Raw genomic sequence first — 16,420 nt, 5'->3', positions numbered from 1 at the left:
AAATGGCTTAGCAAAGTGTACAACTTATCAGTTGACTTTCATTATTTTCTTTTTCCAATGGTGACTTTTCTTGACCTTCCCCTTAATTCTAGGTGTTTCTATACTCTACATTGGCTAATTATTCTACAATCACTTCAAAGTATTACTACTAAGACTACTAATAATAGTACTTTTTTTGTTTTTTTTTGCGGTACGCAGGCCTCTCACTGTTGTGGCCTCTCCCGTTGCGGAGCACAGGCTCCGGACGCGCAGGCTCAGCGGCCATGGCTCACGGGCCCAGCCGCTCCACGGCATGTGGGATCCTCCCGGACCAGGGCACGAACCTGCGTCCCCTGCATCGGCAGGCGGACTCCCAACCACTGCGCCACCAGGGAAGCCCTAATAATAGTACTTTTAGTGTATATATGTCCATGCCTCTCTCTCACCCTGTCACAGCTCACCAAACGTAAGGTAGATAGCTAGTGGGAAGTAGCCGCGTAGCACAGGGATATTGGCTTGGTGCTTTGTGACCACCTGGAGGGGTGGGATAGGGAGCAGGGGAGGGAGGGAGATGCAAGAGGGAAGAGATATGGGAACATATGTATATGTATAACTGATTCACTTTGTTATAAAGCAGAAACCAGCACACCATTGTAAAGCAATTATACCCCAATAAAGATGTTAAAAAAAATAGTACTTTTAATAATAATTGAGATAATATTTACATGATGCTTTAAAGTTAGTGATCTTTCACACATATCTCTTTTGATTCTTAGAAGCAGTATGTTAGAGGGATATAGTAGGTAATATTACTTTCTTGATTTCACTGCCTAAAAACCCTCAGCTAGAGAGATTGGATAAATCACCCAAGTTACAAAGCTAATAAGAAGTGTCACTGCACCAAGTCCCAGGCTTTTTGCACAACAAAGAGTTACAACTTCCACACCAGTGGCAGTTAAATAGAGCTGGATTGTTAAAGAAAATTCAAATGACAAAGCTTAAGCAGACAAAGGACACAGTAGTAGTGTCTGATCAACATCACAGCCACAGGGTCTCACAGAAAGGGGCCTGGAGAGACCATGTGCCGGCTCTCACTGTCCTCCCTCCCTAAGGGCTGTGGTCGGATGCGCTTTCTCTCTCCAATGACAAATGCACAGAACTTGGAAATAATCTCAACTGAGATTTTTTTTTTATATTTTGCTGATCACTTGGACACATTCCTGCTATGTAACCAGCCCAAGTTACAGGTGCAAATCATCAGTCTCACTCTTATCAAATGCTGATAGGCCAGTACAAACTAACCCAGAACTCCCTCAGAGCAACACCAGTAATCAGTGTGTTCCATGCCTCCATCAGGTTAGTGTCTCACAGAAACCTTTTAGCAAAACAGCTCAGGCTAGTTCCAGGCCTGCTGGAAATAACCCTCAGAGCACATGTCCCTCTGTTGTATTTGCCACCTAGAGGGCAAAAAGAAATGCTGACTGTCTTGGAAAACTAGAGCAATCCTGTGTTCTAGCCTTTCTATTATCAAAGTGATTGGACTTGGGAAAGGATTTATTCCTGTTTCAAAAATTGATAGGAATGCTATAAACAAGTACTATTTCAAAGTCTTTGGAGCGTCAGTAAATTATCAAACTTCTACATTCATGCAAGCACTGAGATACTTCTTTGGACACATTTTTGCATCTGAGGATCTGACCAATAATGGTCCCTGTTCTTGAAAAGCTGGGGAGCTGTCTTATTTGTCAATCTCATCTATCAGCTCAATAACCCCCACTCTCCATCTTATGCTCCACTCAGTTTTTCAGGCTCATCTGACCAGCTCATTTTAGCTTGTTAAGGTAATAATTACTAATTTGTTATAAAATTCCAGTCCCTGGAACCTGGTTTTGCCCATTAAGCTTCCAGGAGGCAAGAGAATTAAAGCACTATCAGTTCAGGTTTCTTCTGAGCTCCCTCAGAATTGAGCCTCACTCCTGATGTTCTAGAGCTGGATTGAGGCAGAATTTCAACTTCCAGGACTCAGTTTGGTTTCAGGGATTGGACACTTGCTTTAAAAACTGGTGCCACCCCATTTTGATTACTGTAGCTTTGTACTGTATTTTGATATCAGGAAGGGCAATGCTTCCATCTTTGTTCTTCTTGCTCAAAATTGCTTTGGCTATTTGGGTCCTTGAGATTCTATATGAATTTTAGATTTTTTTCTCCTTCTGTAAAAAAAAAAGTTATTTGGATTTTGATTGGGATTGGATTGAAACTGGAGATTACATTGGGTAGTGTAAACATTTTAACAATAGTAATTCTTCCAATCTGTGAACATGGGATGTCTTTCCATTTACCTGTGTCTTTTTAAATTTATTTCATCAATGTTTTATAGTTTTAAGTGTACCAGTCTTTCACCTCCTTGGTTAAGTTTATTCCTTAATATCCCACTTCTGGTTACATATCCAAAGGAAACAAAATCATTATCTTGAAGAGGTATCTGCATTCCCATGTTCACTGTAGCATTATTCACAATAGCCAAGATGTGAAAGCAACCTGAACATTCATTGACAGATGAATAGACAGATGGATAAATAAAACTTGTGGCTTTTACATACAATGGAATATTATTCAGCCTTAAGAAGGAAATACTGTCATTTTGTGACAACATGGATGAACCTGGAGGACAATATGCCAAGTGAAATAAGCCAAACACAGAAGAACAAAATACCACATGATCCCACTTACAAGAGGAATCTAAAATAGTCAAACTCATAGAAGCAGAAAGTAGAATGGTGGTGGGGAGCCATGGGTTGGCGGGGAGAAGAAAATGGGGAAGTATCAGTTAAAGTTTCAGTTAGGCAAGATGAATAAGTCCTAGAGATCTGCTGTACAGCACAGTACCCCTAATTAACATTGTATTGTATACTTAATTTGCTAAGAGGGTAGATATTATGTTAAATGTTGTTAATCATAAAAAAAAAATAAAGAAGACAGGAAACTTTTGGAAGTGCTGGATATTTTTATGGCATTAATTGTGGTGATGCTATCACAAGTAAGTATATACGTTTCTCCAAACTCAGATTATATACATTAAATATGTACAGCTTTTTATATGTCAATCATACCTTAATAAAATGGTTTAAAAAAAAAAAAACTAATGCCACTATCAAGCTTAAGCAATACCTGCGATTGCCACTAGGTAGTACCAGCAAGCCAAACATGTATGCAGGAGCAGAAAAAAAATGAAAAGAAACAGAAGAAAAGCATGAATGGATATAACGAAATTCATTGAATATTTACAAATTATTTATAACAGACCTATATGAGATAGAATCAATCTGGTAGGGGAGGGGGAAATGTGCCCTCTGACTTCACATTATGATATATCCATGCACATCCTCCTAATTTAACTTTCAAAGCCCTCAATTTAATCTCTCACTATCCCTGAAGGAGAAATGTATGTAGTCATCAGACAAGTGATAGACATTAAAAATGAGAGCAGATGAAATCAACATAGATTTCTAAATACAAGTCACTGTTCTATTGATTCTACCACTGTATAAACTTTAACTTGTGCCTCACTCCAATTCTATCACATTTATTTTTTTTTTATTTTTTACTTTTTTGTGGTACGCGGGCCTCTCACTGTTGTGGCCTCTCCCGTTGCGGAGCACAGGCTCCGGACGCGCAGGCTCAGCGGCCATGGCTCACGGGCCCAGCCGCTCCGCGGCACGCGGGATCTTCCCGGACAGGGGCACGAACCCATGTCCCCTGCATCGGCAGGCGGACTCTCAACCACTGCGACACCAGGGAAGCCAACTCTATCACATTTATGTAAGTCAAGCTTGAAAGTCAGATATTATTTACCACTCCTTCCCTTGTATAGTAAAGGGGGTTGAGGCTTGAACAAAGTTGCCCACAATCATAGCACTAGCAGAGCTGGAATTCAAATCCAGATCTGTCTGACTTTAAAGGCTTTTGTCTTTAAATGAAACCATGAAACTGGGGGACAGGGTTCCCGAATCATGACTAACTTTATGTAAGGTTTCCTGGGGAGGGGGGTGCAAAAAAAGAAAAAGGCCACTTTATTTCTAGAAAGGTACCTCAGTTCATATTTCATCTGAAATTCATTTCTGACAAATAGGAAATGAGTGACTTGGCCGAGACCACCCAGCAAGCCACACACAGAGCTACAGCTGCAGTCCAGTTCTCTAATCTTGCTAAATAGGAGAGGCAGGCATTACAGGTGAAAGAAGAAAAGGTGAGGCAGCACTTCTAGGCAGGAAGTGATTTTAGTATGACACCAACATAATAATCATTGCTTATATTTATCTATTCCTTCCAATGGTCAGGAAATCTGCTAAGACCTTTACAACCACCATCTAGATACTGTTGTTGGTTGCCTATCCTAGAATCATTTTCTCCCCTTTTCCTGGAACAATAGGCATATTTTCCTTTGGGGAATGGCCTCTGCTACAGCCTTTGAGTGGTGGTTGATGTGGGTTTGACCTCACCCTCAGCTCTAGAAGTGACTCTTATATCTATCATCCCACCCCTTTTGCCCAGTGATTGTTCAGAGTGTATTCATGAGCTAATTCAGGCCTTTGAGACATAAGGAGACATCTGTTGAGGGCTTTTTGGAAAAAAGGTTCTTCTCCATTCCATGGGAACTACCAGAAGAGAAACTCTCTTCTTTTAGATAGTGGGATATGAGGATGTAAGGTCTAGAGCTGCCACAACCACTGTTGATCCCCTGAGGTAAGACAGCCTGAGGGCACAGCTGATGCAAGAAGGAAGACACAGCAAGAGAACTGTAATGAAATACAACAAGAGGCCCAATGAAATTGTATCTGGACCAAACCACACCTGAAGCTGACATACTTCAAGACTTCACAGATACACAGGCCAATACATTTCCCTTAAACTACCTTGAGTTTTCTATTATTCACAACCAAAGGCATCTTAACTGATTTGCATAAGTACTAGTATTATCCCTGTTTTAAGAATAAGAAAATGGGGACTTAGAAAATTGCCCAATATTATACCGTTTGTAAGAAGATTTGACCCAGAACTTTGTGAACTGAAAACCTTAGCTACTAATCACAAATTACAGCTTTCACATGCTAACATTCCAAAGGGAGGAAAACGCCTCTTCCCCTCTGGCTTTAGCTAGGAGCTCCTCCTTAGTCCTTCTCCTCAATCCTCACTTTCTATGGAACTTTGTTAAATAGCCTCAACTAGTCACACATTCACTGGACTAAGATGTTACTAGATTGATAATGTGAGCTCACAGGAGCAAATAAGATTGTTCTATTTGGTTTCAGACGTGAGATATTAGAATGACTCCCAGCCCAGGAATTGATCACGTGTCTTCACTATGGATTTCTGATTGTTTCCTATACTTAGACACAGTCATTTCTGTGTCTAGTCATTGACATTGCTGGGCAAAGCAGAGTCAAAGAAAACATTGTGGCAGTGGCCGTGTAAACACACTACTGCTCAGAGTGCACTTCCCCAGAGGGTGAGAGGGTGATCACAGACAAACCCACAGCATCATTGCAACACCTGTGGGATGCCAGTTTGGAACTTCTGTCTCCACTCAGATTCCACCTAGAAAAGATGCCCAAATGTCCCCACCCCCAACTATGCTCAAATTGGTCTTTGCCCACTTAACCAAACCTATAAAATCACCCTTTTCAGTGGTACCAAAAAAAAAAGCCTGTGGAAGGGAAGATCATCAAAACACTTTCCAGTGGGATCCACCAGAAAGACATTCCAGAAGTATCTTCTCACAAAGTAAAATGCCAATAAGAGGTCACATATGCCTCTTGGAAGCTAAACTCTCCATTCTCTGTGATGGAAATACTCTGTCTCACTCTCTCAAACTTGTTATTCAAGTTGCTTTTTTTTCACTACCAATCTGACCTTTTCTTTCTGTAAAGATCTCCACCTCTATAGCCTCCTCCCTGTACATGGCCTCCCCAGTTAATAGAATTTGAAAGGAATACCCCGACAACTGGGCTTTTGAGGTGGGTTTTGCTACATGGTTTTCTTACTGACTATTCAAAATAATTTCAGCTATTTTTTTCAATCATTATATCTGGTTTTCTGTTTGTACTTTAGAATCGGTTTCCCCAGAGAGTGGCAAAACAAGACGAGTCTCTGCATTTTTCCACCACGTGACAGCAGGTCGCAGGGAGGGAGAAGAGGGGGCGAGGATAGGAAACCCTGCAGAGGCATGAGTGGAGGAAGATGAAAGATAAGGCTCTAAATGGCACCAACACAGCTTATGCCAAGAGGGAAAGAAATAATGCCTCTTAGGGGTTTTTATATGGCTCTCTGGAGTAAATCCCAAAGTCTACAAATCAGTAACTTAACCCTCAGTAGGCTAAGTGATACTCTATAAGAACAGTTACTGCAGTATATTAAGAAGTTCAAATGCTGAATCATGGGCAAGTCAGTTGACTCTAACTGTAACTTTTGCGACAAACCCTGGATGTAGTCCGTGTCTGCCAGATGACCTTCAGGACTGTTCTGACTCTACCTCTTTCCAGAGCCCTACTCTGGTGAAGTAGCAACTGGATTTTGTTTTAGACGCACTGCCCAGGTGTCTCCCTGGAGTCACACAGAGGAGTCCATCAGGAGAGGTCACTGCTGAGCCTCTAAGCCCCTAGATGAGCCATGAAGAAGTGGTACTATGGAGGCAGACCTCAAATAGAAGAGCAAGATAAGGGTGGACTCCTTAAAATCACAAAACCCTTATTTTCCAGTTAAAGAAATGAAGACCCAGAGGTTAAAGTGACATGCCTATGGTCACAACCCTAATATATTCAAGACCAAGAGCAGAACCTAAACCCACCTTTTTCCCACCATGCCTTGCTTCTTTTTATCAGTTTTGGCAAATTTCTATAAATCAGATTACAAGACTGAATTTCCTAAAATATAATCTGAAGGTTTGGAAAAGAACTTAAGGTCAACTGATCAAACCTTCCTTGCTGGAGTCTATTCTATAACATAACTCTTAATTTCTGTCCTGTTTGTGCTTGTATACTCTCAGGGATGGGGAACTTATTACATCCCAAAGCAAAATATTCTGTATACAGAGACTTCGAGCTGGTTAAAAAAAATTCTTCCTTACACTGAAGAGAAATCTGACTCCTTGCAACTTCCCCTTGTGAGCCTTAGTTTTGTTTCTGGGGTTACATGGGGGCAAAACTAAACCTTCTTACATCACAGTCCTTTAGTTACTTGAAGAGGCCTATAATGTCTCCCATTACTCTACTCTTCTCCAGGCTATACCCTCTAGTTCTTTTAAACACTCTACCTACCTAAGGGTTCCAAATCTCATCATGTATCCTGATCATTCTCCACTGGACATGCCAGTTTGTCCAGGACACTCCCACATGGGACTTACTAAAACAAATGTGAGCTCCAAGTACAGTCTAACCAGTACAAAAAGGAGAAGACCACTTCCCTTGTTCGGGTCAACAGAGCAGCCCCTGGAACCACATTTGGGTCAGCAATATAAAACTGCTCTTTCTAACTTCCCTCCACAGCCTTCTCCCACAAAAGTGTAAAATATCTAAGTGTTATCATCCACTGAACTGATATGCAGTTGTCCTTAGTAATCTTTCAATTCTAGACCAACCAAATCCAGATCAGCAGAGCAGAACTGGCAGTCTATGGAGATTATAAGAAAAAAGGGGAAGCCAGTCAACAGCCATTTAAGACAGACTTTCTTCAGTTTTGCATGGTTAAAAGGCAATTGATAAATGAAGGAACTTATCAAAGAAACCTTGAATATCATGAAATAACATAAGCAACTAGAAGTGATGTTTCTGGGGATCAGTTTCTGGGGATCTATTAAAATATGAACTGATACCCATCTATGCATCATCACTGAGGCAGTGTGTGTAAGAGGATGGATGCTGTTATACTTCTCAAAGTCTCTTCCAGCCAGTTTACAAATGTCAAATTGGTAAGTCATACTTCAAGACACTATACTTTGAAGTGATGCTACAACATTAAGTCCAAAAAAATGACAAAGGTTTAAGGATAATGTAAATTGACAAATTCTTAGGACGAAGAGTCTAACCTGTAAAAACAGGAAAACAGACCATTCAGATGACTGATAGAAAGGAATTATCATCATTCTGAAACAGATGGTTTCTCTAGTATTTAGGCCTCATCCCTTTAAATCTCAATGGTTCCAAGAAAATGGTCAGTGCCTGAATTAAATGCTCTATAGACAGTTTTTAAATTGTTGAAATGTCAAATGAAACGCTTTTCATGTGACAAATTCATATCACGTGTCTAGAAGATAAGCTGAATGGTGGTGAAAAAGTTCAGCCCTGTGTGGTTTTAAATGTTGACTTTGTAGGTAAAAGGGAGACCAAAGAGGAACTCTAAAGCCATCAATTATTTTGGCTTCAAAATAAAATTTCAAAGTCTACTGTTGTGTTTTTAAATTTTTATTTTATTATTAGGGGGAGGTTTTTAGTTTACCTCTATCTAATGAATTTCATTGCGTGTTCAAATAGAGTCATATCTATCTAATTTTGTTTTACTTTTATGTTTACATTTAAGGAAGCTTCATTTCTGATCATGGTGTGTGGAATATGACTAGAGAGATGGCTGGATAGGGAGGGATCTTTCAGTGTAGTTTGGTATGACCTGGGAATTAACAGAAGTATCATGGACTGAAAAATAGCATGGAAAAGTGCTCTAGAAAATATCTAGGTGAGTGAAACTGTTTTGGACTGCTTAACTCAAGCTTCACAGAACATCTTCATAAAATGGAAAAATGGATTTTTACCATGGCCAAAGTAAATTTTGCTGACAAAATAAAAGGCAATATCATAGAGACCTTGCTTTTTGAAAGCCAATATAAATTATTTGGGAGTTGGTTTTATAGTTCTTTCTCTCTGGATAACATAAATGACACGGCATATAGCCGTGGATAAAAAGCTCCCCCAACACACTCACATACTCAGGATGAGCAGGAGAGCTTGCTTCTACCCATTCTCTTTCTTTTAAGTTGAAGAGAAGAGCATGAGGCCCCTGCAAATTAACTCAGGAGTGCTGCCTACCATGCTTCCTTGCTAATAATTGCCTGAAAGGAAGAAAACATTTAACCTATTGCTTGGCCAAATGTTAAAATTCCTGAATTCCAGCGCATTAAGTATATTTGTGAGTGAAACAGCAGATTTTCTTTCTAGCGTGGGGGGAATGGAATTAGATTTACCTTGCCTTAGCAAAGGTCAAGCAAGTTTTGCTCTCTCATCAAAATCAGTGGTTCTCCAACTTTAAGGGGCATTAGAACCACTTGGAAAGCTAGCTAAAATGTACAGTCCTGAGTCCCACAGGGATTTTGACGAGTAGGTTGGGAGAGACGCCCAGAAGACTGTACTTGAAACAAATACCACAGATGGTCCTTGGTCCATACTTTACAAAAATCCATTCTAGAAACCCCACCACTCCACAGATATACACAAAACAGCTCCAAGTGGTCCATGAATGATGGCTTGACAGTGAATGTTCAGCACAAATAGAGATTACTTTCCTTTTTCTCCTCCCACTCTTCCTTCTCACCACCCTTTCTGCTTTCCCCTTTGTTTCCTTCCCCTCTGTCTTTGCATTCTCAGCTATGAATCATGGAAAAGCAGAAGAAAGGGTGAAGAAGAAAGGGTAAGCAGAAAAAAGGCCTCACTCTGCTTGATTTTCTGAGTACCAGACTGTCATTTGTTGGTGTCCTTCTTAAATTCAAGAATTGTCCATGAGTCCGGTACTGATGACACAACTTCCTTATCTTTCAGATCCATGATTTCTCCTTTCTTTTTCCACTGATAAAAGCTTTGGAATCTCCACAAGCCAATAAATTGAGAGGTAAAACGAAAGGAAATTCCATCTAATACATTTTATTTATTACAATACTTGTTAGCAGCTCAGAGATTTACTGAAAGAATTGAAGCTAGAGAACAAAAATATCAAGAACAAATTTGTTCACTCATTCTTTTATTTATTCTAACATCTATCTTTTGCCAGGATATAAGAAGATTAGATAAAATAGTTTTCATTGTTGTTAAAGAGCTGTTCAGGAAATAATTAAAAATAAAGACATCAAAGAAAATCAAACAGAAGACTGAAAAATGCTTTCATAATATAACATCAACTTTGTTTCTCATTTTCTAAAGATAATGGATCTCCCCTCATTTACAAAGAATATCTTTACTTAAGTCACTCAATCAATCTTGGATTGACTTATTAAGCTCCTGACAAAAACAAATGAAGATGAGTACTTTCCCTATTTTCAATTCTTCTAAGTCATCGGTCATTAACATGGTGTCCTTAGATCCCAAGGAGCCCGTAGATAGAATACAGGGGATTCATGAACTTGGATGAGAAAAAAAAAATGCATCTTGATTTTCACTAACTTTGAACTGGTATTTAACATATCTTTCATGAATGTAGGAAATAAGCCACAGTAATATTAGCAGTATCTGTGACTATTAATAGAGATCACAGATTTTTCTTATCATATTACAGTTGCACAAATGTTGAAATAGTGTTTATATTCATCACTATATTAAACTACAGTAGTTTGTTGACCTGCTGATATATTGTGTTACTTAATATTAATGCATCACTATTTTTTGAACATATCAATCTGTACTTCAATATAATTGATTTCATTATAATCCTATGTACTTCATTTCATGTATATAAAACAGTACTTTAAAAATAGGTCTATAGCATAAGAAAGGTAAGAACTCCAGCAATAAACTCTCAATACTCTAATTCTGTGTCAAATTAAATAATCTTTAAACAAAACATATTAGGTTAGGACTCCATACAGGTTCCTTAAGTGAGCACAACTTAATATTATGCCCTTGGATTCTGAAGGATCTTGAACGTAAGAGACATTTACTCAGGACATTTCTGTAGACATGCCCATTTCTTTATTCATTATCCTTTATAAAGAAACCCACTAAGTTAATTTCTCTTAGGAATTCAATACCAAAAAAAAAAAAAAATACTCCAAATGGATTTTTATGATTCCCTTTATCAAATAACAAGAACTATGTCTGTTTTTTAGTTGTTCTTGTTTTGCTAAGGCTGCTAAGAAGATCAGAACCAAATTTAATATCTGATTTTACTGACAATATCATCCCAGTTTTGGTGTAAAATTACCTCCCTTCCCTTAAAATAGTTTGCTGTGCTGTTTTAGCTGACCTATGCTGTAAGGTCTTTTTTTAATTATAAGTTGACATAAAACATTTTTTGAAGCAGGAAAGATGAGAATTATGAAAAATGGTTTCGAAGAAATATTTTAAGTCCTTCCATCTAGATATTTTCCGAGTTCTCTCTTATCCTGGGGAAAGGAAGATTTTTTTAATAGGGACTTTACTTCCCTCATGTAACTTCTAGATGCATTCTGAGTCAGTGTTCACGAGCTCTACAAGCTCTAATCAACTGCCAGAAACGAAGGCACTTCTGTACCGGATGATGGAAGTTGTTATGTTATGGGGGCTCAGCAGGCCAGGCCCACCACAGAAAGATTCCACCAGTCTTGATAGAAATAAACTGCCCCCATGACATTCCAGTGATTCAGTTCTCCCAAGCATTAATGAGCTGTTATGCAAATACTCATGAACTGCAGAAAGGCTCTGTCTTATAAGGAGTTACTCTTGAAAGCAGCATCTGATTTTTTAAATCAATGTAATTGCCACCCACCCACTATACTGTTCCTCCCTCTCCCATCCTCACTCCCATCCCCCCAATAGCCCAGGTTCACTCACCTACTCATGTAACCTCCCAGAGACTTCCCAAGCTTCCAGAAAAGTCAAAGGAATAAAGGTTCTGAGAGAGAAGTGTGAACCTATTTGGGTCACTTCAAATCAGGCATGAGATTCCTTGAGATTTCACTCTAAATGAAGCACACATTCTCTCCACGCACTAAATGTGGACCTTGGCCTGACCCACTGTTATTGAGAAGAAGAAACAAGTTTTCTTAGTGAGTTCCTGATAAAGAACAAAGAGAGCTGAGGGCTGTAACTTCAATTCTGCCCTTGACCCTCTGAAGACCCTAAACTATTTTAGGCATCAGTTTCCCAACAGATGCTAAATGACTGAGCTCTCCTTTGAAAGTACCCTGACCTCTTGAGAGGAAAAACCATAATCACAACCCACATAAGGGCTTGACTTATGGTAGCAAAACGTAGGAATGATTTTCCGCTTAGGGAGTAGTGGTCAACTGAAAAAAAAAAAAAAAAGAAGGGGAAAAAAGGCAAAACAAATCAAAATGCTAAGGCTGAGGCTTAATTTCAAAATTGCCCTTGCATATTGTGTTTGCTGAAGTCTATTTATCACAACGATTTGAGATGCATCTTAGAGTCATAATTCCTCAATAAAAATGCCATCCTTGAGTAATTGACAGATGGCTCTCAGGCATTCAGAACAGGGAAAAGAACATTAAATCCTTCAACAAAGAGATAATAAATAGCTACTGTGTGTCAAGCCCTGAAATAGAAATCAGGTATATTTTAGTAAATAAAACATGGACAACTTTTTGGTCACTTTTTAGAAGGTTAAATATACATCTACCCTGTGACTCAGGAATTCCCCTTCGAGGTACTTGCCCAAGAGAAACGAATACATATGAGCATAAAATTACTTGTACGAGAATGTTCATAACAGCCTTATTCCAAAATCTGGAAAGAACTCCATGCCATCAACAAGAAAATGGAGAAACAACTTTTAGTATCTTCATACAGTAGAATGTTAGTCAGCAATAGAAGGAGTGAACTGATATCTGTAGCAACATGAATGAATCTCATAGAATTACGTTAAAAGAAGGCCAAGAATAGGCAAAACTGAACTAAAATATGTTACTAAAAAATAGTCATGTAGATCAGAAAATGGTTACCTTTGGTGAAGAACTAACGAGACAGGAGCATGGAGGGAACTTTCATGGATAATGAAAAGACACCATCTTACTATGAGTGGTGGTTACATGGGCATACATAATTGTCAAAGTCATCATACTGAACATTTAAAATCTTTCCTCCTTGTTTTATGTAAATAAATAATCTATAATGAATTATTTCTTCTAGATCATCTGTCCATCTCAAAAAAAAAAGAAAGAAAAATGAATAGGCATAGCCCTTGTGGTACAATAGGGAGAGACTGACAATGCCCGAGCAAATAGGCAAATTGATAAGTACATGAACAGGATGCAGTAGTAGTAAATAATAGAGGGACCTCATTAGTGTGGCTGTGGAAGAGAAGACAGCCTAAGAGCCAAAGGGTGAAAAGAAACAGCCGTGTAAAGTGTCCACAGGAGAAGCATTTCAAGTAGAAGAAACGGTGTGTGCAAGGGCCCTGAGGTAAGAGACGGTGATGGTTCCAGGAAATGAAGGGGTCAGTTTGGCTGAAACATAGTGGATGCTGAGGAAGCTAGCATGGGGAGGTAAAAAGGGGTCAGAAGATATCGGTCAGGAAGGCCATAGGCAAGAGTGGATTTTTAACTTTAGAGCATTGGAAAGTTATGGAAGGATTTAATACAGGTGAATGGTGTGATCTAATTTATGTTTTTAAAATAACACTCTGATTGCTAGGGTGAAAATGGAGGAGCACATGAACTATGTAAACCAATTTCTCTCTTAAAAGCTATTAACCTTTTTCAGAATGAATTTTGTTCAATTATACAGAGCAATTTTACTCTATCCTATCAGTCTTCAAGGCTTGGGTGTCGAGTGTAAAAGAAGGATAGTACTCTACTAAATGAAACAGGTTTGCCTTTTTTTATCCTTTCATTTTATCCTTCAACCTGAAGGGAAAAGTACTCAAATACTCTTCACTACAGAATGAAGCTTGTCTATTGGGAAAATGCAGCCCCAGCTGTTGAGGTTGAAGTTTCAGGAGGGGGATACAAAGAGCAACTATAAACAAAGAAGTTACCCCAATCAGCCAGTCCTACCTGCTGAATCAATGAGTCCCAGAATCAATGAGTATGCATGTGGGGAGAGGCACAGACTTCAAAGCCAGAATACCCTCTCAGGCATTCTGCAGCTATCTTTTAAAGGCTAGGTTAGCAGAAAATAAAAAAGCAATTTTCTCATCTCTTCTCCCCCGCACCTCCACCTTTCAACCTCACAAAGAGGAGACAGCTCAACCTGCAAAACTAACATGAAAAATACCCATCAGATCTGCAGCTAAGGATCCCCAGTTATTTTAATCACCAAGGACTCTGCAAACATTCTCAAGTTACCTGATTATGCACTACTTGGAACAATGAATAAGATTCCACCCCCATGGGGTTGCCTGATTAAACAAAAAGTAAAAGTTGACAAATAGAGGGAAAGAGTGACACACTCAGATATCTTCTATCTGCAGTGGAAATCAATGCTCAGCAAATGAGGTGGGGAAATACTTCATAATGGGAGCCATCAAAAGAAAAAGCTCCAGCAGTTTACTTTGTTTTCAGCCTGTCAGCTGAGGCAGGTGCCTTCTCACTCAGAAATCAGTAGAGCAGGGAATACCCACGGTGACCCCCGCCTCTTCCTCCCACTCGGAGAGAAAACTTTTACTTGAGAAGAAACAAATTTCCCTAATATCTTTAAAGCGCTGAATTGTTTTAAAAACAACAGAATAAACACAGGTAAAAAAGAAAATGCAGTCTAATCGAGTTATAAGCAGGAAAATTTAAAAACTGACAAGTCAGAGAGAATGAGCTCTAACTATAGACATATTCAGAACTATTCAGAACCTGATTCCCATATTTCTGGCCAGGAATACTTTATTTTTTTCCGATAATCCACCAAGCAAGGATCTTCATTTACTCGACTATGTTATTGTCTGAGAGTAAGTCATTCAATGAGAATTAAGTCTTAGACACAGTACTTGCCACTTTTTTTATCCCTAAAGCCAACTGCTGATTTACTATTGAGATCTCCCGACCCCCCTTTCTCACCTCATATACAACTTTTTAATTTAAATGTTTTGCCGAAGGATCTGTACGTTCGTTAACTATTGGTTCCAACAGACTCTTGGAAGAGCATTAAGTCTCTTCTAACTTAAAACATGACCCTTAAACTCAGTATACTTAAATTCAACGTATTTTGAATTTACCTAAAGGAGAAAATAAATGCTAAGTACTGCTTGTTTCAATTTAGAACCTAAGCATCTCCGTATGATTCTAAAACGAACACACCATAGTATTTTAAGTGTCTAGAGCAGCCAAACATTCAGGAAGCCTCCGTACCTCTTTCAGGAAAGGTGAAGCAGGCCAGTGACGGAGAAGGTCACGGAGGGGACTTAACCATCGGCTGACCTGGAAAGTAGATCTGGGCAGTCAAAGACTTCTCACCCCCTCCCCTGCCCTTGCAACCTATATCCGCCCACAGTTCCCACAGCTGGAACCGTTTTCAAGGACGCAGCCTTGAAAGGGTAAGGTGTTATTGACACCATCTGGATTGAATACGTGGCTGCACCTCATTAAGGCCTCATAAACTTTTATAGTACCTAGCAGGGAGGCGAGAGAGCTAGTCAGTTGCAGCCGTCCAAGACAAGTCTTGCAAGTTCCCTTGCTTATTAAATTAAACCTACCGCCTACCAACCTGGAGTGGTCTGTCTCTTTCCTCCGTCTCCCCTTTTCCAACGTGTAGGAGGCCTGTTTATAAACAAGCAGTCCATTAATAGCTCTCCTTGAAAAGAGAAGTTTCTCGAAAGTGCTTGAATTTGAATCCTTGGGAAGAATGGGAGCAGCCTGAGGGGTGATTTTGCTGTCACACTCATTTTCTTTCACTTTTCAAATTTTAATTATTTTTATTGAGGTATAATTGACATACAATATTATATTGGTTTCAGGTATACAACACAATGATTTGATACTTGTATGTACTGTGAAATGATCTCCATGAATTATTTATTTGATAACAGGGAATTTTGAACTTTGTGACCCCCCTTCACCTATTTCATCCATTCTCTATCCCCCCCCACCCCCACCCTGACCCCTCTGGCAACCACAAATCTGTTCTCTGTATCTATTAGCTTGGGTTTTTTTGTTTTGGGGTTTTTTGTTAAAGGAGGTCTGAGAAAGCCCTCACTGAACTGAGAAAGTGATGGTCAACACTTTATTTAAAAGATAAAGGACAACATCTAAGTGCTAGTTTTTATGGAATCTTGGGGGGGGGGCGGTCTTTGAAACCATAGCTGAATTAGCAGCACAGGAGGCAGGGTGTGCCATGGTCAACATTTGGAGCTATTTCTGCTCTGGAGGTCCCAAGCCTGGGTTCCCTGTAAAGTGTCCATGATTGTGGTCACTTCCTTCTCAGCCTGGCTGAGCAGCGAGGCAGACTCTGGGAAGTATCTGACAACCACACATGGCAAGTGACCCAAGAAGAAGCCCCACAAGATAGGAAGCAGAGTGGAGAGGTCACTTACGACCCATTTGGGC

General features: G+C 39.5%; 1 long non-coding RNA gene across 1 annotated transcript in view; it reads right to left on the bottom strand.

Moving 5' to 3' along the window:
* Positions 1-16,420, bottom strand: part of LOC112391618 (uncharacterized) — a 309,696-nt gene that overhangs the window by 291,284 nt on the left and 1,992 nt on the right. The window contains exons 2-3 of the long non-coding RNA XR_003001532.1: positions 15,582-15,634; positions 15,227-15,295 (exon numbers count right to left, since the gene is read on the bottom strand). This is a non-coding gene — a long non-coding RNA (uncharacterized LOC112391618). The remainder of the gene's footprint in view (positions 1-15,226; positions 15,296-15,581; positions 15,635-16,420) is intronic.

The sequence above is a fragment of the Neophocaena asiaeorientalis genome, unplaced genomic scaffold, assembly GCF_003031525.2.
Source record: "Neophocaena asiaeorientalis asiaeorientalis breed wild unplaced genomic scaffold, Neophocaena_asiaeorientalis_V1.1 scaffold305, whole genome shotgun sequence".
NCBI lineage: Eukaryota > Metazoa > Chordata > Mammalia > Artiodactyla > Phocoenidae > Neophocaena > Neophocaena asiaeorientalis.
Note: the sequence above shows the minus strand (reverse complement) of the source record. Positions and strands in the feature narration are given on the sequence as shown.